Source organism: Cryptomeria japonica, chromosome 4 (assembly GCF_030272615.1).
Source record: "Cryptomeria japonica chromosome 4, Sugi_1.0, whole genome shotgun sequence".
Lineage (NCBI taxonomy): Eukaryota > Viridiplantae > Streptophyta > Pinopsida > Cupressales > Cupressaceae > Cryptomeria > Cryptomeria japonica.
In genome coordinates, this window is record NC_081408.1 from 84,017,883 (window position 1) to 84,044,370 (window position 26,488).

Below are 26,488 nucleotides of genomic sequence, written 5' to 3' on the forward strand. Positions count from 1 at the left end.
AACTAGATACTTCTCCCTATTTGTCTCCAAAACAGATAGAATACTTCTCCCCCTTTGCCAACAATGACAAAGTACCACTGAACAACCTTGTTTCCATTTGATATTGAAATAATAAAAGTTTATGACAACAATGAATAATACTTGTCAAAAACTGATTTATAGTCCTGCAAAAAATGTTTCATGGATAGAGACCAGGACTCAAGTAGGGAGGTGGCCACTTCTTTTTCTATTTGCATCTAGGATACCTGTTCCTCCATGGCATCAATTGTGCTCAGGTCTTGCGTAACTGTTAAGGCATCTAGGTTCAGATAACACTTCTAAATAATTTCTAGATGTGGAAGTAAAACTAGTTGTAGCTCCTACAAATCTCTAGATCGTGTACTGATCTCTTGCTCCATTTTGGCTGATTGGATCTGGAACCAGTGAACGGTTTGCCCATAAGTTGTAAAGGAATCATAGGGTGGCTTAAATGTGCTCAAGTAGGACTGTAAGTCCATTTGAAGCTTTTGCTTCTGAGTTAGCACATCATCGCAAAATAGATGGGGTTGACAGATTTTGCTTAGTAGCAAGTTTCCCTCATCCAAAGTGTCCCTTATATCCTTTTGGTCTTTCAGAAGTTCAGATCAGAGTTCATTCAACTTGTATGCGGGAAAAGCGGGTTGATAGAACTCAATATGTGAAAATATTCTAAAAGACTTGTCCACACAAACACACAGAGGACTTCTTGGTGCAAGCTATGGAGTAATGAAGTGTCACTCAGCTTCCCAAGGTTGGTCCCATGGTTCTCTATCTTACAATGTCCCTCAAACCAATGTTTTTGCTCTCAGATCACTGAGCAAAATGGTTTAGGGATGGCAAATGCAAGAACGAGGGATGCTTTTGATAGATTTTAGAATGAAATGCATCCTAAGCTATGCATGATCTTAAAATGCAATAAACTAGATTATAAGATGACAAGGTTAGTATAAATACTATCCTAACATGATATATTAGAAATGATTGAACTAAATGATAAAGAAAGTATTCTAAACATGCATATTTAGACTAATTCCTAGTTAAAGAGAGGCTAAAATGATGAGCATAAAAATGATATATGAAAGCTTGAATGTATTTGAGCATAAGTGTGATACTACAAACTTTGAGGATGATTCAAAATGGAGGAATGAGAGCTCTATTTATAGCAAAAATAGGACAATGGATGGCCAAGATTGAAAGAGTTAATCAAGAGTTGAGCTTGAAAGTTGGGAATCCATGTTTGCAATTTGCACCAATGAAATGGTGACAAGTGTCAACATAGGGTTGGGTTGAGAAAAGGGGTTGGAGGCATTAAATGCCTGAGAAGACCTTATGGTTATCTAGAGGGTAAGGGTCAAGCCTAAGTTAAGATTACCCATTGGATTAAGAGTTAATCCAAGGATAAACCCTTGTGCAAATGATTAAGAGATAATCATGGTCAAAGCATTAAAGGCTTGATGAGACCCTTGGGTTGGATGAAGGTTAAGTTAGGCAAAAAGTCTCTAACCATGTAAGAGGGTTGAATTAACCATTAATGGTTTGGGAGACTTTGGGAAATTAAGTGGTTGAAGACTTGAAGCCTTTAATGGTTATCAAAGACTTTAAGGGTTTGAGAAGTGACTTCCCTTTGCTTAGGGATGTGACAAAGTTTAGAAGATGGGTTAGGCTAATTAGAAGCGATTAGAAGAGTCTAGAAGGGATTAGAAATAGGTTTTAGGAAGCAAGTGGGAGATGTAGGAAAATGCAAGTGGATGGAGGGATAATAGGATTTAATTGAAATAAAGTTAATTTAATTCAATTTGGTTGCAATTTGGGGAGATTAAATAAATTAGATTTATTCAATTTAGGATAAGTATTTAATTAAATTTGAATTTAATTAAAAGTGGATAGGGGGGATTTAATTGAATAAAATGATTTATTCATTAAATGGGTATAGTGAATTTAATTTAAATAAATTGAGTAATTTACTTAATTAAATAGAGGAATGTGGATAATTTAATTAAATTGGATTTAATTAAATAGAGAAATGAACATAAAATATTCATTTAGGAATATGGTCATTTTTATACGTCTACATTTTGCCCCTCTTTGAAGTGATGTGTGTGCACATGTTATTTCAAAGAAAATGATGTGTTATCGTGATTTATGATCAAATGCAATTTTTGTGTCGCTCTTTTGATTTGCAAGTCGTGCCCCAGAGTTGATTCGATGCATGATGCCCTAGATTCGATATTTGATGGTGATGCCCCCTCGAGAGATGAATCAATATTTTGAAAATTTTGATTTAATTTGATGAGCTGTGTGTGGTGTGTATGATCTTGTCTATGTGAAATGTGTGTAAATTGATTCATCTCCTGATAATGTACACTGTGTAGGGTATAGGGGGGACCGCGACCATATTACATGTCCACTTTGGCTAACCCTAATTTCAATTACCTTCTATAAAAGGGGAAAAGAGCTTTGATTTGATTCATTTGTACCTTGTTGACTTTGGAGAAAGAGAATTTGGTCTGAAGTCAAAATGCCTATTCCGTATTCCAGACATCATTTCGAGCGCGTTCGGAGGTACCGGAGACTTGCAGCGTATGGACCACTAGTAAGTCAACACTTTTGACCCTCTTTTGATTTTTGATTTGGTTGTTTTTGGTCATTTTTTGATTTTTAAAAGTTGGTTTTAGCGTTTTAGCGTGTGAAAGTCATAGATTAGCGCTTACGAAATTTTAGGTAGCGCATCAAGTCTATTTTTAGGGCTACGTCTGAAACAAAATAGGGTAGTGCATAGGAAATATAGGTTAGCGCATCGAGTGAAAATAGCGCATGGTGAATGTCGGGTAGTGCGTCAGGTCAGCAGGGTAGCATGTAGGGTAGACCTAGCGCAGAGGGGCCGCAAGGGTTCACATAGGTAAGGGGTTTTAGTGCATAGGGTAAACCTAGCACATAGGGTCAAATAAGTAGCGCCAGCGAGGTATAGATTAGTGTGTGGGTAGGGTTTAGTGCATAGTGCAAATTAGGTGGCACATGGGGGGAAAGATTTAGCGCGTAGAGTCAGTCTAGTGCATAGGGTGAATAGATTAGTGTGTAGGAAAAACAACCTAGCGCTTGGGTGAATTTTAGCGCATCGAGAATCTGTTTTAGCGTATCTGAAAAAATTTGGCAAGATGAGGTGATTTGTGAATTTGTTGTGTCGTGTTGTCATGATTTTTATGGATTTGTCCAATATGAGTGTCGATATAACTTGTTTTGAGTTGTGATATTTCAAGTTATGTATAGATATCAATGTGTTGTGTTGATCAAAATATGATGTGTTTTTGCACTCTGTTTCAAGTTCAATGTGTGAAGCTTGATTTGTGTTACAAGCTAATATGGGTTGGAAACTTGAGTTGTTTTACAAGCTGATATGGGTGGGAAACTTGACTTGTTTTACAAGTTTATGTGATTTGGAGACTTGAGTTGTGTTACAAGTTTTGATATGGTTTTTGAGAACTTGAGCTGTGTTACAAGTTGATATGAAATGAGAGGATTTTGAACTTGATGTAGATGAGCAAATTGTTTCATGTTGTTGATGTGAGTTTGATTTTGATATCTTTGTTTTGATGTGGAAACTGATATTGGATTTGTTTTGCTTGTTGATAGGAGTGATTGGGTGTGGTGCAGTCGCGGAAGAGATTTTCGAGACCATGGACATTGATACCGTGGTTGACCCAAACCGACCTCAATATCATTGAGAGATGCGGTTTGATGTCCCTTTTGGATATGCCTCGGTTCATTGTGAACCGGGGGCTACTGACAGCACTTGTAGAGAGGTGGCACAGTGACACGAACACCTTTCATTTTGCTACTGGAGAGATGACAGTCACACCAGAGGACTGTTACAGGATCCTGCGCATTCCCGTAGTAGGTGCACTACTACCATATGAACAGTTAGAGGAGGGTGGTACAGAGGCACTGTGTTGCATCTTTCATGATGAGACAGTTTGCGGTTATGAGATCCTGTGGCAGGAGTTTTTAGACCTGGATTATGCACCACTGCCATCCATACTAGCAGGGTTTATTGGTGGATTCCTTTGTCCTGATCACAGGTCAAAGGGATTCTTTGTGGGATGGGGGCTGGTATTAGAGGAGATGGTGACATAGGGCTAGAGGTTTTCATGGGGATCAGTTATGCTGGCCCATCTGTACAGGGGCTTACATGAGGTGGTATACCTCAGTTACGGTAGTTTGTCAGCTGGCGTGACACTATTACAGGTATGGTGCTGGGAGCACATTCTAGCTACGAGGCTATTAGCAGATAGATACAAGCGCGTTGGAGCGACATATGCTTATGGATACAGGGGTCTAGTTGTCCAGTGAAAGCTAGGCAAACTAGAGCATTGGAGGAGAGTACTAGATGATATTGATACAGTCACATGGCAACCATATACAGGATGCGAGGTGTGGGCGGAGGATGGGCTGGAGATGCCCTTTGTATTTATGATGAGATATCTGATCGGGAGGACCCCATTTGTTATAGAGAGGTTTGTGGTGACCCGAGTTTTGAGACAGTTTGGGTGTCAGCAGGGTATACCTCAGGGAGCTTGCCTATATGCACGGCGGAGGTAGGATGTAGCTGATTGGGGCCCGACCATTGATAGTGCAATGGCGGTGGAGAAGTTTATCGGGTTGGCGGGGCAGATATGGGATTATGCCCCGAAGATTCTGAATGCGGGCATGTCTGATGAGTTCGCTAGATTGTTTGCTGTGCGGGTGGTGGCTAGGATATCTGATCCCGAGGAGATGCGGCCAGCTTTTGATGATGATGATGAGGAGGGAGAGGGAGATGATGATGATGATGGAGAGGATGGAGGAGTTGGACGAGGGAGAGGAGTCAGAGGGAGATGGGGAGATAGAGGGAGGAGAGGAGATAGAGGTGTGGAGAGGGCAGTGAGACAGGGGGTGATAGACAGGGGGAGAGGTGGGTTAGCTATTGGAGCTGGTGGAGATGGGAGGGTGGGGGAGGTGCTAGCTGCAGTGGGGGGTACAGATGAGGTGAGGCGACTAGTGTAGAGGAGGAGGACGGATGTACTCCCACCTCCAGCACTGAGGACAGGCAGAGTTGGAGGGGTTGCCCCTGCACAGGTACTGCTACGGGTTCAGGTCCCTACACATGTTGAGGATGCTTAGAGTCGGACCCTGCAGGTGACTTTACAGCAGCTGTAGGCACAGGTTTTCACACATCAGTGACAGATTGTGTAGTTGACCACTGAGCGGGATACAGAGATAGAGCAGAGGGGGCGAGCGGAGGAGCTTCCAGCCAGTGTGCAGAGAGCAGCAGTGGGTGGCCCAATGAGAGACACCCTAAGAGAGCTAGCATTGAAAGCTCAGGAGGTGGAGTATTACCGGCGGCATTATGAGGCTGCAGTACCCAGGGATCGTCGAGTACAGAGTTTCACACAGTCGAGATCTAGTCGATCTCGAGATACTGGGTCACGGTTTGAGAGCCGAGGTGTGACAGGGCCACCGAGACAGGACCCTCCTGGAGATCCAGGGATGGGGACATCTGGAGCGAGACCAACTCCGTCAAGGGATAGTCATACTTGAGAGACATGGTCTCTGTTATATTTTTGGTCATTGTATTCTTTGTACTGGACACAGTGATGATATATTTTGTACATTTTGATCATTTTTGAGATATATATATACAACACCATTTTCTTTGATCATGTAGTGTGTGATATGGATGGATGTGCTTATGTGCTCTTTTCATTTATTTGATGATGATGCAATGCTTAAATATATGATATAATGTATGATGCAGGATGAGATGTATCTTGAAAATGAGATGTATGATAATGAGATGTAAAATGTAAAATGATATGCAACTATGCTTAAAATGATATGCAACTATTTGTAAAATGATATGCAACTATGTTTTTGGTAGCATCCTCATTCTGCATTTTGCCATCTGATATAGCCATATTTGTTTGCTTTCTTTGTAGGTATCATCATTGAGCATTGATTTGTTTAGGATATGTTGAAAATTTATACAAGCATAATGGTATAATTGAACCATAATGACCTGAGAAAAATTTACATAATGTTTTGATTTTGCAAGATATCACAAGTGTCAAGGTATAATTGAACCAGGACGACCTGAGTGCATATTGCGTAAACAGACAAGATTAAATCATTTGTATGCATGAAGTGAAATCAGGCCTTCGGTGATATTCGATGTATCACGTCTCAAGGCAAATATTCCATAGCTCTAGTGGAAATCATTGTAGCCAGCCAACACCACCACCAAAAAGCTTAAATCAATCTATTATTGCTTGTCTGAAGGGAGTGTGGAAAACATGGTGAGTTCCCCATGATCTCTAGCTTTGAAGCATTTAGTGAGACAAGGAAGAGAATCTAATAATTGAAAAAGTTCAAAATGCAAAACTAGTCAAGATTTTTATGCGATAATGCAACATTTAGTACTTCAGAAAATCATCCATCCTTGGTATTTCTATGAAATGTTTTGTTTTGTTTTTGCGATGAAGTGTAGTTTTGGTTGTTGGATGTCAAGCTGTTGAGTTTTGCAAATAGCCTTGATGTCTTGAATGTTTATCAATTTTAGATGATTAGAATGCCCCTAGCTGAGTGTGCCTCTTGATGTAAATATGTACAGTGATTTCCAAGCCATGGTAGATTAGTGGTAAGAGGATATATATAGACAAATCAGGATAGTGACTACACTAAGTATGTCCTGAATGGATATTTGCTAAGTGTTGGATGATGGTCGATAGTGTTTGCATGGATAAAATGGTATTGATATAGATGGAGGAGCCATTCTTTCACAAGAGCGCCTGTTTACCAGGTTTTCACAATTTGTTTTTATTTGTACTTTATGTTTTTGCTTTTTCTGGATTTTTTTGATTTTTTTGCTTATTTTGGCTTTTTCTGTGCACTAGGCCACTTAAGTGTAGTACCTCTTTAGATGGATGTTGTTAGTTGGTTCGTCGAGCACATCTCCTTTAGAATTTGTTAGCTGATAGGCACCTGATCCATAGACTGATATGATAACATAGGGACCCAACCAGTTAGGTTCAAATTTCCCTTTCTTTTCTCGATCTTGCTGATTTCTTGGATTTTCTTTGAGGACTAGGTCACCAACCTTGAAGTTGCGGGGAATGACCTTGTGATTGTAGCTCCTGCACATGCGTTGTTGATATGCTTTGAGATGAGTATAAGCATGCTGACATCTTTCATCTAATAGTTCAAGCTCTTGCAGTCGGTTAACTCGATACTCTTCATCTGGGATTAAGCCTTTCAAAGAGACTCTGAGAGATGAGATTTCTACCTCCAGGGGCAAAATGGCTTCTGATCCATATACCAATGAGTATGGTGTTGCTCTTGTAGGTGTGCGGATGCTGGTTCTGTATGTCCAAAGTGCTGGATTGAGTTGTACGTGCCAATCTTTGCCTGCATCATTCACTGTTTTCTTGAGGATTTTCAGTATTGTCTTGTTAGATGCTTCTGCTTGACCATTTCCCTGCGGGTAGTATGGTGTAGAGAACCTATGTTGGATTTTGAATTTTTCACATAGTTTTTGGACATCTTGATTCTTGAAAGGCCATCCATTATCTGTGATGATTGAACTTGGAATACCATATCTACAGATCAAATAATTGAGGATAAAAGAGGCAATTTGTTTCCTGGTCACTGTGGTCATGGGAACTACTTCTATCCATTTGGTAAAGTATTCTATTGCTGTTATAATGAACTTGTGTCCATTTGAAGATGAAGGATGAATTTTGCCAACTAAGTCTAGTCCCCACTGACAAAAGGGCCAGGATGTTGTAAATAGCTGCAGTTCCTGTGCTAGTGCATGTATCAGATTACCATGGATCTGGCATTTAGGACATTTCTTAGCAAAGTGATAGGAGTCTTTCTCCATTGTAGGCCAGTAGTATCCCATCCTTAGAAGCTTTTTAACAAGAGTAGTACCACTTGAATGTGTGCCACAAATACCTTTGTGAAGCTCGTGTAAAGTAGAATCGGAATCATTACGATCAAGGCAACGAAGAAGAGTACCATCTAGACCTCGATGATACAAAGTATCAGCGGTAAGGGTGTAATGGGTAGCTTGTCGGATAAAGTTACGTTTTTGGTTATGGGATTGGTCAATTGGTAAGATATTATGCTTGAGGTAGTCGTATATTGGTCCATATAATGGAGAATCTGAACCAGTCAAGGCATAGATAACCTGGGATTCAGAGTGGTCATAGGTGGGGGAGAATAGTTGCTCTACCAGGAACTCGTAACGACTCTGTTGCTTTGGAATTTGTAGTAGTGAAGCGATAGTAGCCATTGCATCGGCTGCTTTATTGTTCAATCTTGGTATTTTCTCGAAGGTGATGTGCACAAAATACTATTTGAAGTCATCCACCATTTGTTTGTAGGGTAGTAACTTGTCATCCTTTGTCTAATAGTCGTTGTTGATTTGATGGACGACTAGTTGTGAGTCTCCATAGACTTTTAACTCTGTGATTTTCCATTCTACGACCATTTTGATGCCTATGACCAATGCCTCATATTTAGCCACATTATTTGTGCATGGAAACATAAGCCTATATGATTTTGGGATAGTGTGTCCTTCAGGAGTGATGAACAGAATGCCAGCACCAGAACCATGTTGTGTATAGGATCCGTCAAAGTATAGGGTCCATTGTTTAGTAGAAAGAGCAAGAACGTCCTTGTCCAGAAATTCGATCTCCATGGTGTGTTTGCCTGGGAGTGGTGCTTCAGCCAACTGATCTGCAATTGCTTGTCCCTTGATGGCTCATCTTTCTGTGTATTGGATGTCAAATTCACTGAGAATCATGACCCATTTAGCCAATCGACCTGTAAGAGATGCCTTGCTGAGTAGATATTTGAGAGGATCAATTTTTGCGACTAGCTTGATGGTGTGTGCTAGCATATAATGTCGGAACTTCTGAGATGCGAAGACCACTGTTAGGGAAGCCTTTTCAATGAATGTATAGTTGAGTTCATAGCCATTCAATGTCCTAATGATGTAATATATGGCGCGTTCCTTCCCTTGTTGATCTTCTTGTGCCAATAGTGCCCCCAGTGATATATCTGTTGTTGAGATATATAAGATAAGAGGCTTTCCTGTGACTGGTGGGACCAGAACTGGTGGATTGATCAGGTACTGTTTGATTTGGTAAAAGGATTCTGCACACTTGGCCTCCCATTTGAATGGTACATTTTTGTGTAGTAAATGGTTAAATGGTAGACTTTTATCTGCTAGCTGAGCGATGAATCGCCTGATGGATTGAAGTCGTCCTTGTAGAGATCTGAGTTGACTGATATTCTTTGGTGGTGGCATGTCCATAATGGCTTGTACCTTTGCTGGATCTACTTCAATACCTTTAGCTGAGACAATGTAGCCTAGTAACTTGCCTGATGTAACCCCGAAGACACACTTCTTAGGGTTGATCCTGACCTAGAATTTCTCCAATTGATCAAAAATCTTTGTTAGGATGCCAAGATGTTCAGCTCTAGTGAAGGATTTAGCTAGTAAATCATCCACATAGTCTTCCATAAATGTGTGCATCATGTCATGGAAGATTGTTGTCATTCCTCTTTGATAAGTGGCCCCTGCATTCTTTAAGCCAAAAGGCATAACATTCCAACAGTACGTTCCCCAAGGATAGGTGAACGCTGTTTTATCTTGATCTTCAGGAGCTATTTTGATTTGATTATAGCCTGAGAAACCGTCCATTAGTGAGAGCATTGCATGACCTGCTGTAAGATCTACAATTATGTCGATACTGGGTAGAGGAAAGTCGTCTTTTGTTTTTGCGATGAAGCGTAGTTTTGGTTGTTGGATGTCATGCTTTTGAGTTTTGCAAATAGTTTTGATGTCTTGAATGTTTGCAATTTTTAGACAATTTGAATGCCCCTAGCTGAGTGTGCCTCTTGATATGAATATGTACAGTGATTTCCAAGCCATGGTGGAATGTGGTAAGAAGATATATATGGATAAACCAGGATAGTGACTATGCTAAGTATGTCCTGAATGGATATGTGCTAAGTGTCAGGCGATGGCCGATAGTGTTTGTACGGATAAAATGGTATGGAGATAGATAGAGGAGCCATTCTTTCACAAGAGCACTTGTTTACCAAGTTTTCACCATTTGTTTTTATTGTACTTTATGTTTTTGCTTTTTCTAGATTTTTTGATTTTTTTGTTGGTTTTGGCTTTTTCCGTGCACTAGGCTATTTAAGTGTAGTACTTCTTCAGATGGATGCTATTAGTTGGTTCATCAAGCACATCTCCCTTTGAAGTTGTTAGCTAATAGGCACCTGATCCATACACTGATATGATGACATAGGGACCCAACCAGTTAGGTTCAAAATTCCCTTTCTTTTCTCGATCTTGCTGATTTCTTGGATTTTCTTTGAGGACTAGGTCACCAACTTTGAAGTTGCAAGGGATGACCTTGTGATTGTAGCTCCTGCACATGCGTTGTTGATATGCTTTGAGATGAGTGTAAGCATGCTGACATCTTTCATCTAATAGTTCAAGTTCTTGCAGTCGGTTAACTCGATACTCTTCATCTGGGATTAAACCTTTCAAAGAGACTCTGAGAGATGAGATTTCTACTTCTAGGGGCAAAATGGCTTTGGACCCATATACCAATGAGTATGGTGTTGCTCCTGTAGGTGTGCGGATGCTCATTCTATATGCCCAAAGTGCTGGATTGAGTTGTACGTGCCAATCTTTGCCAGCATCATTTACTATTTTCTTGAGGATTTTCAGTATTGTCTTGTTAGATGCTTCTGCTTGACCATTTCCCTGTGGGTAGTATGGTGTAGAGAACCTATGTTGGATTTTGAATTTTTCACATAGTTCTTGTACATCTTGATTTTTGAAAGGTCATCCATTATCTATGATGATTAAACTTGGAATACCATATCTGCAGATCAGGTAATTTAGGATAAAAGAGGCAATTTGTTTCCTAGTCACCGTGGTCATGGGAACTGCTTCTATCCATTTGGTAAAGTATTCTATTGCTGTTATAATGAACTTGTGCCCATTTGAAGATGAAGGATGAATTTTGCCCACTAAGTCTAGTCCCCATTGACAAAAGGGCTAGGATGTTGTAAATGGCTGCACTTCCTGTGCTGGTGCATGTATCAGATTTCCATGGATCTAGCATTTAGGGGATTTCTTAGTGAAGTGATATGAATCTTTCTCCATTGTAGGCCAGTAGTATCCCATCCATAGAAACTTTTTAGCAATAGTACCACTTGAATGTGTTCCACAAATACCTTCATGAAGTTCGTGTAAAGCAGAATCAGAATCATTACGATCAAGACAACGAAGAAGAGTACCATCTAGACCTTGACGATACAAAGTATCAGTGGTAAGGGTGTAACGAGCAGCTTGCCAGATAAAGTTACATTTTTGGTTATGGGATTGGTCAATTGGTAAGATATTGTGCTTGAGGTAGTCGTATATTGGTCCATATAGCGGAGAATCTGAACCAGTCAAGGCATAGATAACCTGGGATTTAGAGTGGTCATAGGCTGGGGAGAATAGTTGCTCTACCAGGAACTCGTAATGACTCTGTTGTTCTGGAATTTGTAGTAATGAAGTGATAGTAGCCATTGCATCGGTTGCTTTATTTTTTAATCTTGGTATTTTCTCGAAGGTGATGTGCACAAAATACTGTTTGAAGTCATCCACCATTCACTTGTAGGGTAGTAGCTTGTCATCCTTTGTCTGATAGTTGTTGTTGATTTGATGGATGACTAGTTGTGAGTCTCCATAGACCTTTAACTCTGTGATTTTCCATTCTACGACCATTTTGATACCTATAACCAATGCCTCATATTCAGCCACATTATTTGTGCATGGAAACATAAGCCTATATGATCTTGGTATAGTGTGTCCTTCAGGAGTGATGAATAGAATGCCAGCACCTGAACCATGTTGTGTGTAGGATCCGTCAAAGTATAGGGTCCATTGTTTGGTAGAAAGAGCAAGAATGTCCCTATCTGGAAATTCAATCTTCATGGTGTGTTTTCCTAGTAGCGGTGCTTTAGCCACCTAATCTACAATTGCTTGTCCTTTGATGGCTCGTCTTTCTGTGTATTGAATGTCGAATTCACTAAGAATCATGACCCATTTAGCCAATCGGCCTGTAAGAGCTGCCTTATTGAGTAGATATTTGAGAGGATCAATTTTTGCGACTAGGTTAATGGTATGTGCTAGCATATAATGTCAGAACTTCTGAGATGCGAAGACCACTATTAGGCAAGCCTTCTCAATGAATGTATAGTTGAGTTCATAGCCATTCAATGTCCTACTGATATAATATATGGCCCGTTCCTTTCCTTGTTGATCTTCTTGTGCCAATAGTGCCCCCAGCGATATATCTATTGTTGAGATATATAGGATAAGTGGCTTTCCTACGACTGGTGGTACTAGAATTGGCGGATTCATTAGGTACTATTTGATTTGGTAAAAAGATTTTGCACACTTGGTCTCCCATTTGAATGGTACATTTTTGTGTAGTAAATGGTTAAATGGTAGACTTTTATCTGCTAGTTGAGTGATGAATCCCCTGATTGATTGAAGTCGTACTTGTAGAAATCTGAGTTGACTGATATTCTGTGGTGGTGGCATGTCCATAATGGCTTGTACCTTTGCTGGATCTACTTCAATACCTTTAGCTAAGACTATATAGCCTAGCAACTTGCCTGATGTAACCCTAAAGACACACTTCTTAGGGTTGAGCCTGACTTGGAATTTTTCCAATCAATCAAAGATCTTTGTTAGGATGCTGAGATGTTCTGCTTTGGTGAAGGATTAAGCTAGTAAATCATCCACATAGTCTTCCATAAATGTGTGCATCATGTCATGGAATATTGTTGTCATTTCTCTTTTATAAGTGGCCCCTACATTCTTTAAGCCAAAAGGCATAATATTCCAATAGTACATTCCCCAAGGACAGCTGAATGCAGTTTTATCTTGATCTTCTGGAGCTATTTTGATTTGATTATAGCCTAAGAAACCATCCATTAGTGAGAGCATTGCATGGCCTGCTATGAGATCTACAATTATGTCGATACTGGGTAGAGGAAAGTCATCTTTTGGACAAGCTTTGTTGACGTCTCTGAAGTCAGTGCATATTCTGATACTACCATCTAGTTTTGATACTGGAATGATGTTGGAAATCCATTCTGCATAGTCAATGGGTCAGATGAATCCGATGTCTAATAATTTCTTTAGTTCAGTTTTGACCATGAGTGCCACCTGTCGATTCATCTTTCATAGCTTTTTCTTGACTGGTTTAACTCCTAAAGAGTTGGATAAGTGATGCATGATTAAGCATGGATCCACTCCGGGCATATCAACATATGACCAAGCAAAGTTAATTTGTTGTTCTTTAAAGAAAATGATGAATGCTGATCTTTCTTCCTCTGTCAGAGATTCTGCAAGGTGTAGGTTTTTGACTGTTTTTGTGGTACCAATGTTGATGGATTGAGTGGGCTCAATCAATATGGGTGATCACTCATGAAAGTGCTCAGGAAGAGTGTCAAGTCTCCCATCGTTAGGTACCTTAAAAAGGTTTTCACCCTCAGATGCGTCCTTTATTTTTACTTTTTTGTGATCTAGAGCTGCCATTGACTGGTTTTCAGCATCAAATCTTTTACTTGGTTCATTTTTGCGACTGAGAGACTTGGCACTCCCTGGTTTGCAGACATCGTTACTTTGTTCACTGGTAGAGCCTATTTCCGGATTTATGGTACATAGGTAGTGGATAATAGATTCATCATCTGGAAAAATTGGTATATCATGGATTTCAGGTTCAACCCAGTCGATGAGGTCAGAAAAGACAAGCGGTAAGGAATCGTTAGGTGGATCAAGTTCTGCTACTGTAAGTGTTAGGACAGAGTGTTCATCGTGATTGTTCTTGGTTTTAAAGAAGTCCAGGATTTTGTTGAGGTCTTCGATGGTATTATCTTCCACATAGACTTGTTCATAATGTTCCTGTTCGCTTTCCTTGGCGTCATAGATATTCTGCGGTCCAAATTCAAGAGGTCTATCTCTTGCATTATGTTCTTCTTGAGAAAGGGATATAGAATCAGTATCATCAGGGATATCTGTAGTAGCATTGGAGCAGGTACCCCATTCATATTCATTGGAATCAGTCTCAGAGGCATTATCCCAGATTCTATCAGTGCTATAAACTGGGATGTTGTATGGTGAAAACAAATCTTTGATGATGGATACCATTTTGGTAGGTTTTGTTGATTCTGTGTCAGATCCGGCTTCTATTTTCTATATTTGTTCATACACTGTGTTTCCTCGGGGAGGAATAATGGTATCCGGAGATGATTTTATTGTTTCTTGAGATATTGGTGTTTGAATATGAGCTACTACTGCAGATATGGCCCTTTTGTGTTTTAGAAGCTTTTCTTGATGTAATTTTTGATCTTGACGTTCTCGTGCCTTGCGGATTGTTTCTGTTGATTCAAAGAGTGCTTCCTGCCAGGATTCTTCTTTGTATTTCTTCTTTACTTTCCATTGAGGTTTTGTAGTTAGGTGGGGTGGCCTTTTTAATAGGAAGGTGAGCTCACAACCCAATCCTGCTTTGTTTCCATTGGGCTGTGAAGGAAGATCTATAGGTTCAGTGACTCCTTCTTTGTGTTTCCCAATAGGTCCTTTACCATCATATCCCATTTGCTACATGATTAAGTATCCTTTTCCATATAGGTGTGTTGGTAGAACAATGTCCAGAGTAGCTGCTCTATTATCTTCTTTCTCATCTTTGTATAACCAGCTAAGAACATCCTTGTCTTCTGATTCATGTGCTAAAGTGCCCAATTGGATAAAGGTAGCATCAAATTTGGTGATGGGCTGAGTGACCAAATGCGTTGATGTAGTAGGCAATTCATGAGATCTAGGTGATGTTGGTAATTTGGCCAAATATAAAGGCTCCAAAGAGTATTCTCCTATGCCTTGGTCTTTGATTTGCATTTTCTATTTAAAGTCTCCAAATAAGGAGTTGGACTTTGCTGTTTGTAGATCTGATGTTAAAGATCGTTGTTTCTCTCTATTATGAGGAACCAAACTATCTTGGGCTGTCCCCATTGCGTTGCAATGCCGAAATGGATTGTGATCAGTAGATATGGAGACTTCTTGTCTATCATAAGGAAATTTGACACACTGGTGATATGTAGAAGGTAATACTTGCATTTCATGTATCCAGGGTCGCCCTAACAAAATATTGTAGGTAAGATCTATGTCTAAGACCTGACATATAGTATCTTTTTGCACTAGTCCCACTTGAATAGGTAATATCACAGTTCCTTTAGAGGACCTTTCCTCATCATCATATGCCTTTATGGTAATTTTCTTGCAGGGATCTATAGACTCTTCTAAGAAGCCTAATGCACGGATAAGCTTTAAAGTACATATATTAAGTCCGGCTCCTCCATCTATTAAGACTCTTTTTACTCGGTGTTTGCAAACAATGACTTCAATATGGAGAGGAGTGTTATGCGGATGGCTTAAGGAAGCATCATCATGTTCTGAGAAGGTGAGGTTATGAGGTCCAGTCATATGGGCGACCATGGCTTGAAATCTGTCTGTATCCAGATTTTGAGGTACATTAGTTTCCAATAGTGCTTGTTCCAAGATGTCTTTGTGCTTTGGTGATAGTTTCAGCAATTCTAGTATAGATATCTGAGCTGGAGTTTTGTGTAGCTGGCTAACCAAGTCATATTGGATTTTTGGTGTGGCAGTTGTAGGTGACGTATGTCCTTTTAAGACATATTTTTGAGTTCGGGTTGTTACATTGATAGATTCATGATCACGCTTATCTCGGATGGTGATGACATTTACTTGATGATCTTTAGCTGATATGTGGTTTATGGTGTTGTTGTAGATATGGTTGATACGAGCTTCGCGGGTATCGTTCGAGGTTGAAGCTCCATCTTTGTTATAATTTGGAAGAGGATTTTTAAAGGCTCCATGATCACCATTTGTTTTGAGACCATCTACTATTAAGTCACCTCGATCAATCATATCTTGCACCACATGTTTTAATCTCATGCAATCGTTCATCTGATGACCCTTGTTATGATGGTAATCACAATAGTCTTTTGAGGATTTTTGGATAATGCAAGCACTGGTTGCTTAGATTTGGGATCATGCGTTTCATTGTTGCCTTCGTTTTTGTTTTGAGTCCAAAATCGAGATTTATCTAAGTTGTTTTTGTTCTAGTTATTGTAGTTTGATGAGTTTGTTCCTTCCTTGTAGAATTTGAGTGTTCCCTTTTTGACACATGCTTCTTCTACTTGAATGCCATTTTCAATCAATTTAGAGAAAGATGGTATGCATTGAAGTTTTAGTCTGTAACTCATTTCACCATTCAAATTGTCAATGAAGATTTCCATTTTTTCCTTTTCAGGAATATCTCGAGGATATTTGGATACCATACATCGCCAGCGTTGAAGGAACATCATGAATGTTTCATTGTTCTTTTGTTTGGTGTTGCAAACATCTAGCATGGTTATGACATGTTGAATGTTATAGGAATATTGGGTTATGAATTTATTAACCAATTCATCAAATGATCTGACAGGTGGTGTAATTTTGGATAACCATTCCATTGTTTGCCCTCCCAAGCTTCTTGGGAATAACCTCATCAGATAGGTGTCATTGTGAGCAAATTCAAGACTCGTTGTGCAAAATTCTCAAACATGATCTCGGGGATCACTTTTCCCATCATATTTATCAAATTTAGGGACGTCTGAGTTTGGAGGAAAAGGCACCATGTTCAATCTTCTGTCAAATGGATAAGGACAGATTTCGTTTAAAGAGTACCACACTATTGTCCCTTGTTGCATGTCATGTATTTGTCACTGTAACATTTGCATTTGTTGGGTAAGAGCAGCCAAAGGTATATTGTCTTGTTGAGGGAAGAGTTCTTCCCTTGTATTAGTGCTCAGTTGAAAAGGTGTGGTAAATGATATATTTTGCTTTGGTGTTTCTAGCTTGGGTATACACATTTCTGGTATGCGTTGTTTTGGAATGTGTTGCTCAGGTATGTGTTGTTCAAAGTTACAAGTTTCTTCTTCTCTTTGTTGTTTTTGATATGCATATTGTCGAGATCCGGTTTTAAAGATGTTTGTGTCTAAATCTTCAGGAAGTTTAACACCTTTACTTGTGAGCATGGGCAGATATTTTTCTTTGTCATTTTCCATGAGCCTTTCGACAAGTTTTTGGAATGAGGGGTTTTCCTGACATTCTTGAAGAAGTGCTTCAGAAATTTCAGTTTCTTCTAAGTGTGGAACTTCAAAAGGATTTGACAATCTCCGATTCATACTAGACTCTGCATGTGTCTCGCTTTGTTGGTTTCTTTGAGAGCGAGTAACAGGCATTTCTGCAATGAAATGGACAAAAGCCTCGTTGATATGTTGCTCGGGGTGGGTGGTTCTGGTCAAGATGTGTTATAAGTGATACACTCATCGGGCAAGAATGCTGGATTGATTTTTCCTCCGCGGCTTATGATTTGATTAAAAGAAGACTTTTGACAGTAGGCTCTTGTCTTCAAGGGTTCTTTGTCAAATTCATTGGATTTGTTTTGGATATAATGTTTGACATGATGAAGGAATACCCAATGAGATTTGAAAAGTTGATGATTGATGTATAAAAACTTGTTTCTCTTGATGAACTTGAAAAAACTAGGTTGTTGTTTCTTCAACGTGATGTTACGATAAAGGTTCTTTCTTCTCAGAATATGAGGATTAGTCATGCATGAGTGATCAATGGTTTCCTTTGATTTGTTTGGATTCAGTTGATCTTGTTTGGAAAATTTCAAATCTTACTCTATCAAAGTGAAGGTTTAGATGCCCCTTCACGACAAAGCATGTCAAATGATATGCATAAAAGCCTCCAGATATGGAAACTTGATTTGACAACTTGAAAATTTTAAATAAGTATTTTTGAGATGAAATCCGTAAGATGGTAAAGGATTCTGTTGATACTACTAATGAGGTTTCTAGATTATGATAAGATAGACATGTTTTATCGTGCGATTAGTGTAGGATTTTTACAACGTTTGTTTTGACACAAATTTAGCTCAAGAAATAGTTTTTAACGGTTTGTTTTTGTCACTCTGCTTTGATGAAAAATGATGTTTGATGGAAAAGGCTTTTGAAAATGTTTTCGAATTTTTTTAAAAATTCCTCACTGTTTTGCCCTCTTTTTTTATGTTTTTGATCACGTGCTAAAACAGATACTACATGCGCTACAAAAATTACTCCACGCACTAAAATAATGACCACATGCACTAGGCTACCCCCAGACACGCGCTAAAGTTTTGACTATTCAAAATTGTTTTCTATCTGTTTTGAAAAAGCTATGCGCTACCCTGGGCCTGTAACGTGCTAACCTGTGAATCTGACGCGCTAATGTTTAGCCTCCACGCGCTAAGCTGATGCTTCCACGCGCTAGATTGTTTCTCTGATGCGCTAAATATTTTCACACTGTTTTGTTTTGGGATAAAACACTACTGTTTGGAACCAATGCACTAAATTGATGGTTGGATGCGCTAACAAAAGTACCTCACGTGCTAAGAAGTTGGTCTTATGCGCTAAACTGCCCTGATATTTCCTTTGGTTGATTTTTTGTAAATTTTGAATTTTTGTCATGAATTTTTCAAGTTTGATGGATGATTTTCTGAAGTAGTAAATGCAAGCACGACACAAAAAGTACAACCATTTTTCTTAATCTAACAAAAAGTGTATGTTCTGCGAGGATGTGTTCAAATCCCCAATGTTTTAATAGGTTTGGATACGAATAATACACTTCAGAAAGACTCTTTATTCAAAGGTCATAAATAACATCATAGCCCACTAGTCTTGATACTCCGTCAGCTCAAACAGCCGTGTCACCTCCTAGAGGGTGCCCGTTTTTTTGCCTTTTGCCAGAAATTAACTCAAAGTGAATCGCTTCATAGTTGAGTAGTTATCTTGGGAGATATATGGTGAGTAATCTTGGGGGTGGATTCTTCCCCACCCTTGCACTATGATGTTATAAATGTCTGGTTACTGACTCGGTTCAAAGTTTCTAATTCTATGGTTCATAATCAAGCTTCCCATTCGGTCATTAGTGATAAACTCCCTTAGGAGGCTTCCCAACCTTTAGAACAAAGGCTTTACGTATCTTGAGGATACTGGGGGAAGGCTAATCGTTGCGTGCAACTGTTGAAAAGGACTTTCGTCACTTTCCACATTTGATTATAGTGGGTTGGAATTCTTGGCATCAAAGTCGTTCCCCACTTAGGTCGTTCCCTTCACACCGGCCAAAGAATGGCTTTAAGAGTTTTTCAACCCCTCGGGAAGGCAGGCCTGCTAAAGGATTTATTGCTTGAAGTAAAGAAAGCTTTAAGAGTGGTTTGGATTTTTGATCACCTAGTTAAGGGGAGAGCATATTCCTTCCACTTTCGAGACAAGGCAAACGAGGTTCCTTTTAGCTTTCAAGACAATGATTTGCTAACTTCTATTCGGAGATGTTGCTCCAACAAGTATGATGTTCTTTTTAACCTTTCATAGAAAAGTGTGTATTTCCAAAAACTTTTGAAAAATAAACATGGTCAACAAAGTAAATCGTGATGTTGGTCAACAAAATTAAAGTCGATAGGGGAAAGTTTTCCCTGTTTGCTTTGCATAAAATGAAGATGAGGTTTTTTTTCCTTTTGCAATGAATTTAGATTGATACTTTTAGGCACCGAAGGAAGGTGAAGTTTGTTTTAACCTTGCTAAAAGTAAATTTGCTTGTTCTTTTTAGAGCTTCCCAAATGAAGTGTTTTTCCTAACTTGCAGGAATGAAAGGTTTGCTTTGTTGTTTTTGAAAGAAAGTAAATAAAACTAGACTAATTCCTTTCGTTCCTGCATAAAAATGTTAGAACCTACACACAGTCAGTTAGCAGAAAAAAAATCAAATCATCATGGTGGGCTTCACAAGCCTAATTTTGAATTTTTGGTTACAAATTATTTTCTGTCTATGATGCGCTATAGAACAAACTGTACGCGCTACAATATAACCTCGATGCGCTAAAAGAAAGTTTCAATGTGCTATACTATTTTCTGGATGCGCTACTCTATGCGCCAAAAGTGTTGTTCTAGTTTTCTCTTGCGCCAAGACCTACAGGAAAAATAGTGATCTGATGCGCTAATATATGGGCTTCACGCGCTAGATGATGGATTCCACATGCTAAACAGTGAACTAGATGTGCTAGGTTGTTAACCGGATGCGCTAAACAGTCAACTTAACGTGCTAATTCATTTTTCTCACGTGCCTGCAAAAGTGGTTAAATTCAAAAACCGATTTGATATATGGGGTCTAGCCCCATGATGGGCACCAGAAATGTATGCGGGAAAAGCGAGTCGATAGAACTCAATATGTGAAAATATTCCAAAAGACTTGTCCACACACACACATAGGACTTCTTGGTGCAAGCTATTGAGTAATGAAGTGTCACTCAGCTTCCCAAGGTTGGTCCCATGGTTCTCTATCTTACAATGTCCCTCAAACCAATGTTTTTGCTCTCAGATCACTGAGCAAAATGGTTTAGGGATGGCAAATGCAAGAACGAGGAATGCTTTTGATAGATTTTAGAATGAAATGCATCCTAAGCTATGCATGATCTTAAAATGCAATAAACTAGATTATAAGATGACAAGGTTAGTATAAATACTATCCTAACATGATATATTAGAAATGATTGAGCTAAATGATAAAGAAAGTATTCTAAACATGCATATTTAGACTAATTCCTAGTTAAAGAGAGGCTAAAATGATGAGCATAAAAATGATATATGAAAGCTTGAATGTATTTGAGCATAAGTGTGATACTACAAACTTTGAGGATGATTCAAAATGGAGGAATGAGAGCTCTATTTATAGCAAAAATAGGGCAATGGATGGCCAAGATTGAAAGAGTTAATCAAGGGTTGAGCTTGAAAGTTGGGAATCCATGTTTGCAATTTGCACCAATGAAATGGTGACAAGTGTCAACACAGGGTTGGGTTGAGAAAAGGGGTTGGAGGCATTAAATGCCTGAGAAGACCTTATGGTTATCTAGAGGGTAAGGGTCAAGCCTAAGTTAAGATTACCCATTGGATTAAGAGTTAATCCAAGGATAAAACCTTGTGAAAATGATTAAGAGATAATCATGGTCAAAGCATTAAAGGCTTGATGAGACCCTTGGGTTGGATGAAGGTTAAGTTAGGAAAAAAGTTTCTAACCATGTAAGAGGGTTGAATTAACCATTAATGGTTTGGGAGACTTTGGGAAATTAAGTGGTTGAAGACTTGAAGCCTTTAATGGTTATCAAAGACTTTAAGGGTTTGAGAAGTGACTTCCCTTTGCTTAGGGATGTGACAAAGTTTAGAAGATGGGTTAGGCTAATTAGAAGCGATTAGAAGAGTCTAGAAGGGATTAGAAATAGGTTTTAGGAAGCAAGTGGGAGATGTAGGAAAATGCAAGTGGATGGAGGGATAATAGGATTTAATTGAAATAAAGTTAATTTAATTCAATTTGGTTGCAACTTGGGGAAATTAAATAAATTAGATTTATTCAATTTAGGATAACTATTTAATTAAATTTGAATTTAATTAAAAGTGGATAGGGGGGATTTAATTGAATAAAATGATTTATTCATTAAATGGGTATAGTGAATTTAATTTAAATAAATTGAGTAATTTACTTAATTAAATAGAGGAATGTGGATAGTTTAATTAAATTGGATTTAATTAAATAGAGAAATGAACATAAAATATTCATTTAGGAATATGGTCATTTTTATACGTCTACACAACTTTTTCATCAGAGCAATGTTAAGAGCCTTTTGATGCTCTTTCTTGACATTTGCCTCAGCTGCTTCTTCTAGGCTCTACACCTGATCATCCACTATAGTACATAGTATTTTGAGCTGTGCTAGTGATGATTCAGTGTTAGGAAGATTGGTACTGGGGATCAAATCGGTAAGGGTGTCTACAACTGCCTGAATTATGTCTTGCTCCTTTTTCCTGTGAATGATTTCAAGGTGCTCTTGAGCAACCTCGATGCTCTGCATACTGACTCACTTGTAGACTGGAGATTGATAGGACTGGAGATATCAGCCGGTTTGGCTTGACTCCTGGTTGCCTTTGGAGTCTCCATATGTGTGCTCTTCATTGCTTCCGCTACCTTGTCTACTTCTTCCTTCTTCCTTTTCTCTGCTTCTTTCTTTTGTTCTTGTTCCTTGTCTTCCTCTTCTTTCTTTTTCCTCTCTGCTTCCTTCCTTTTCTCTTCTTCTTTCTCTTCCTCTTCCTTCTTATTCTTTTCTTCCTCTTCCTTATTCTTATTTTCTTCCTTATCCTCTTCTTCTTTCTTCTTCCTATCATCTTCTTGCTTCTTCTTCTCTTCATCTTTTCGTTTCTCTTTTTCCTCTTTTCTCTTTTTCTCATCTTCATCCCTCTTCTTCTTCTCTTCCTGTTCCTTAGCCACTTCTTGTGTGTCCTTGGCTTGCTCACTGCCCTATTCGGCTTGTTGCCCCTATTTTGTTCCCTCAAAAGGTATGTCCTGAGTGACATCTTCTACATCCAGGGCATCAACATCAATAGTGTCAATTGGTTCTTCAACTAGGTTTCCTTCATCAAAAACTTCATCCGGTTTGGATATGATCGGTTCTTTTTCTGCTTGCAAGTTGACCATTCGTGCTTTGTAATCTTGAATAGCATGATTCATATGTTGATGAGTGTCTTTTTCAACATCATCAACTCTTCCCTCCAACAACTAGAGTCTTCTTCTCCTTGTGAAGAAGAGTCCTTTATTTTGGTCCAAAACATCAAATAATTCTGAATTTGAGAGGTCGGGAAAGTACTGTGCAAAGACTTTCTCCCTAATCTCCTATTCTTTTTCAATGGCAATGCGCCATTTATTATCTAATGCTTTATATAAAGAATTTGGTGTCTGAGATTTAATCTCTGATGGCGACCAGTCATTTTTACACAAATAAATAATGATTTCCTGTAATACTTCTTCTTTCTCCTCATCACTAAAATCATCATAATAATCTACTAAATCATGAAGTAATTTTCTTCTAATATTCTTTATTGTTCTTTGACAATGTGTCAAAGGTTTATATGAGAAGATATCAATATTTACCGGTGCGGATGGTGTCGGTTCATTCTTCTTCATTTTCTTTGTCTGTCTGGCCTTCTTTGGCTTTTCATCAGACTCGGTCTCTTCAGAGTCTGGTTCATTTGAATTAGTCTTCCTTTTTCTTTCAAAGACTTTTGCCGGTGTCACTTCCGGTTTCTTCTTTGTAGGTGACCGCTTGGTCACTCTTGGAGTTGCAGTAGTATCTGGTGCTGATGCTGCAGGCACTGCCTTTGCTTTCTTTGCAGCCGGTTCTTTTCCTTTCTTAATAGAGGGTTCCTCGGCTGGTGCAATCTTCTCCAAATAGGTTCCGGTCCTCTTAGCCATAGGATCAAGAGGTGAGGCAATAAGGGTTGAGGCATACCCTTCTAGCATATCATACATCACCTCATAGCCCATTGGCTCCACTTCTTCCATTCTAGGCTCAACAGCCTCCATTAAGCATTTGTCCACCTGGATGGTGAAACAGACGTCATCTTCATATTTCTTAATGATGTCACCTGAGATCCTTACCCTTTGACTCATCTTCCTTCTAAACTCATCAAAACATTTGTTCAGCACATCAGGGTAACCGGTTCCAATGGCTTGTATGCTTTCCTTGATCTACTTGGTCATCGGTTGGTCAGGAGACCACTGGACATCTCCTACTCCAGGAAAGTAGCCTTGGAAATAGAAAAACAACCCAACTAGTAGTTGTCCAAACTTGAATCTCAGTGCATTATCCTGTTTAATAGACTTCAGATTAGACAGGAGTTGCCTCTGCATACTGGTGCATAGGTCAAATGATGCGTCCTCTTTAATCATCCAGTAAGCGACATTTACTGCTGCAATAGGTACATAATTAATCTTGCTGGCTAAGAATGTTCTGTAGCCTATCACCATGCAGGCGTATTTCACCAGATCATCCTTGATAGGATTAACTATCATTCCTCATGAGTCACTTGTTGAACCGATGAGCTTGGCCATTTCCGTTTTTCTTACCATTCTTAGGGCTGGCACCTCCCCTGTTTTATAGAAACCAGTGACTGCATGAATTCCCTATGGCATGATATCATGCATCCTCTCTAGGTACATCTTGTCACCATGGACTCTGCTCAAAATGATCCTGATATGATCCTCCGTAAAGTCTTCCAGAAAGTATACTACATTATGGAGTTTCTTCTTCTCTAGGATACTAAACTCCGGTTTGATTTTCTTGTCCTTGCCGCAAAATAAACCTAACTAGGTGTGAATAGCTAAAGACCCTAGGTCTTCTATTTTGCAATCAATATAATTAGAAATTCCCTCTTCAACTATTACTCTAGCCAGAACTTGTGATAGGGTATTATATTTGGACTTCCTTTGACTGAAACTTTCCGACTCAATGGATGTACTAGAACTGGTATGAGATGCAGAAGCCATTGTAGAGTATTTCAAGAACACAAAAAAATACCTTTACAATGTGAATTTAGGGCTTCCTAATTCTACTTCACTCCACTCTCCGTCGATTGCCAAATCATCGTTTTGTGTTCTCCACGACCGTTTGCAAATTGAGTTTGAATCTCCTTCAAGACTTGTCAATTTCTTGAAATCTTAGCTCAAATCACCTTTTCTTCGCTTGAAAATAGATAGAGAGAAATGATTTGAAATATGCTTTTATACATGTCTCTCACCTACTGCCATTAATGCTCCTCTATTAGGGTGTAAACCCTAATTTACCTCTTTTACCATTTCTGGTTTTCTACTAAGCGACAAGTATTACATATCGATTAAGATCTTTTACTGGTGTAACTAGGGGGTTCACAATCATTTCGCCATTTGCTCCCCCTAAGCCTCTTTGGAGCTTAGTTTTCCGGTTCCGATATTTCCACACTGGGTGTAGAAACTGGTTCCTCTTCCAACATTGTTGGTTTCTTCCTCCAGGTTTTGTTCATGTCCACTTGAACTATTTCTACATTAATTTCTCCTTTCTGAGTGATCGGTATATCATCAGATATACTCTTTTTGCTTCTACAAAATCTTGCAATGTGACTGGGTTTGTTGTAGTGATAACAAACCAATCCAAGTTCTCTCCAAGGTTCATTGTTCATGTTTCCATTCTTGCTTCTACATGTAGCAACAGTGTGACCATGTCCATGACAAATCCGACAGTTTCCTCTCCATCCTATTGCTGGTTGATAACCATTGTTGCCTGATTGATAATTATAAGCATTAAACCGGTTAGGGTTCCGGTTCACAAAAGATTCCGGACCATCTCCTTGGGTCCTCTGAGGATATCTTCTGGTATTGTTCATGACAGACCTGCATTTAGATGCTCTATGCCCAAACTTGTTGCATGCATAACAATGACCATTGAACTTATTGGATCTAGGTACATTATTGATAAAATAAGAAAAATTATTGTAGGCTTTGCTCCTACATACATTGGCAGTGTGTCCTTCTTTAAGATAGTTAAAGAAAACAAGTTTGAATTTTTTCTTACCTTTTCCTTTGAGTGTCGGTTGCTTCTTTGATGCTTCAGCATTTGTTTCAAAGGATTCTCCTTCCTCATGTCTAGAGAAACCAAGTCCATTGGTATTCTTTACCAGTCTAGATGACTCAAGCTTTTGCTCTAGCTTGATAGTACTTTTGCTGAACTTAGCAAGTATTTCCTTTGACTTAGAGAGTTCTTTGGAAATAGCAGTATTTGACTCCATTAGGCTTTCATTTTCAGAGATGGCTTGCTTTGGCATGGTGGACCCATAATAGGTTTGGTACCTATCTAGGTTATGGACTGATATCATGCTAACATGTACTCTGCACGTTACTTGGATGATTTGAGATGTTTTATGGATTTGTTATTATTGTTTTGGTCTTAAGCCGACATGGCATATCATTGTAATAAGGAATTATGTAATGATCTTATTGTAATATCTTTAGGTGGCCGACCTAATTGGTTTAGGCCTTAGGGTTTGTATAAATAAGAGGTAAAAAATCTTTGTAAAGTATCATGGTTATTGGAAAGGTCATGGTCAAGAAATATAATATGCGGATATTGTAATATCATTCACGCAAAGGAGTTGATAGATCATTGGTGATCGAATTGGATTCAAAAGAGGATTTAGTCCTCTGACATTGAGCTTAACCGATACTGTAATCAGGCATAGTAGATGCTATTTCTAGTAGTTCACTCTATTAGATTGTTGTCCATTTATCTTGAGAAGGTTGTAGTCTCTCTGTAGTCAATGAGACTCTTTTGTAATGAGCAGTATGCTCTAGGCAGTGTGCCTTCCTGCAAGTGCAGGCCCCTCATTGTAACACATA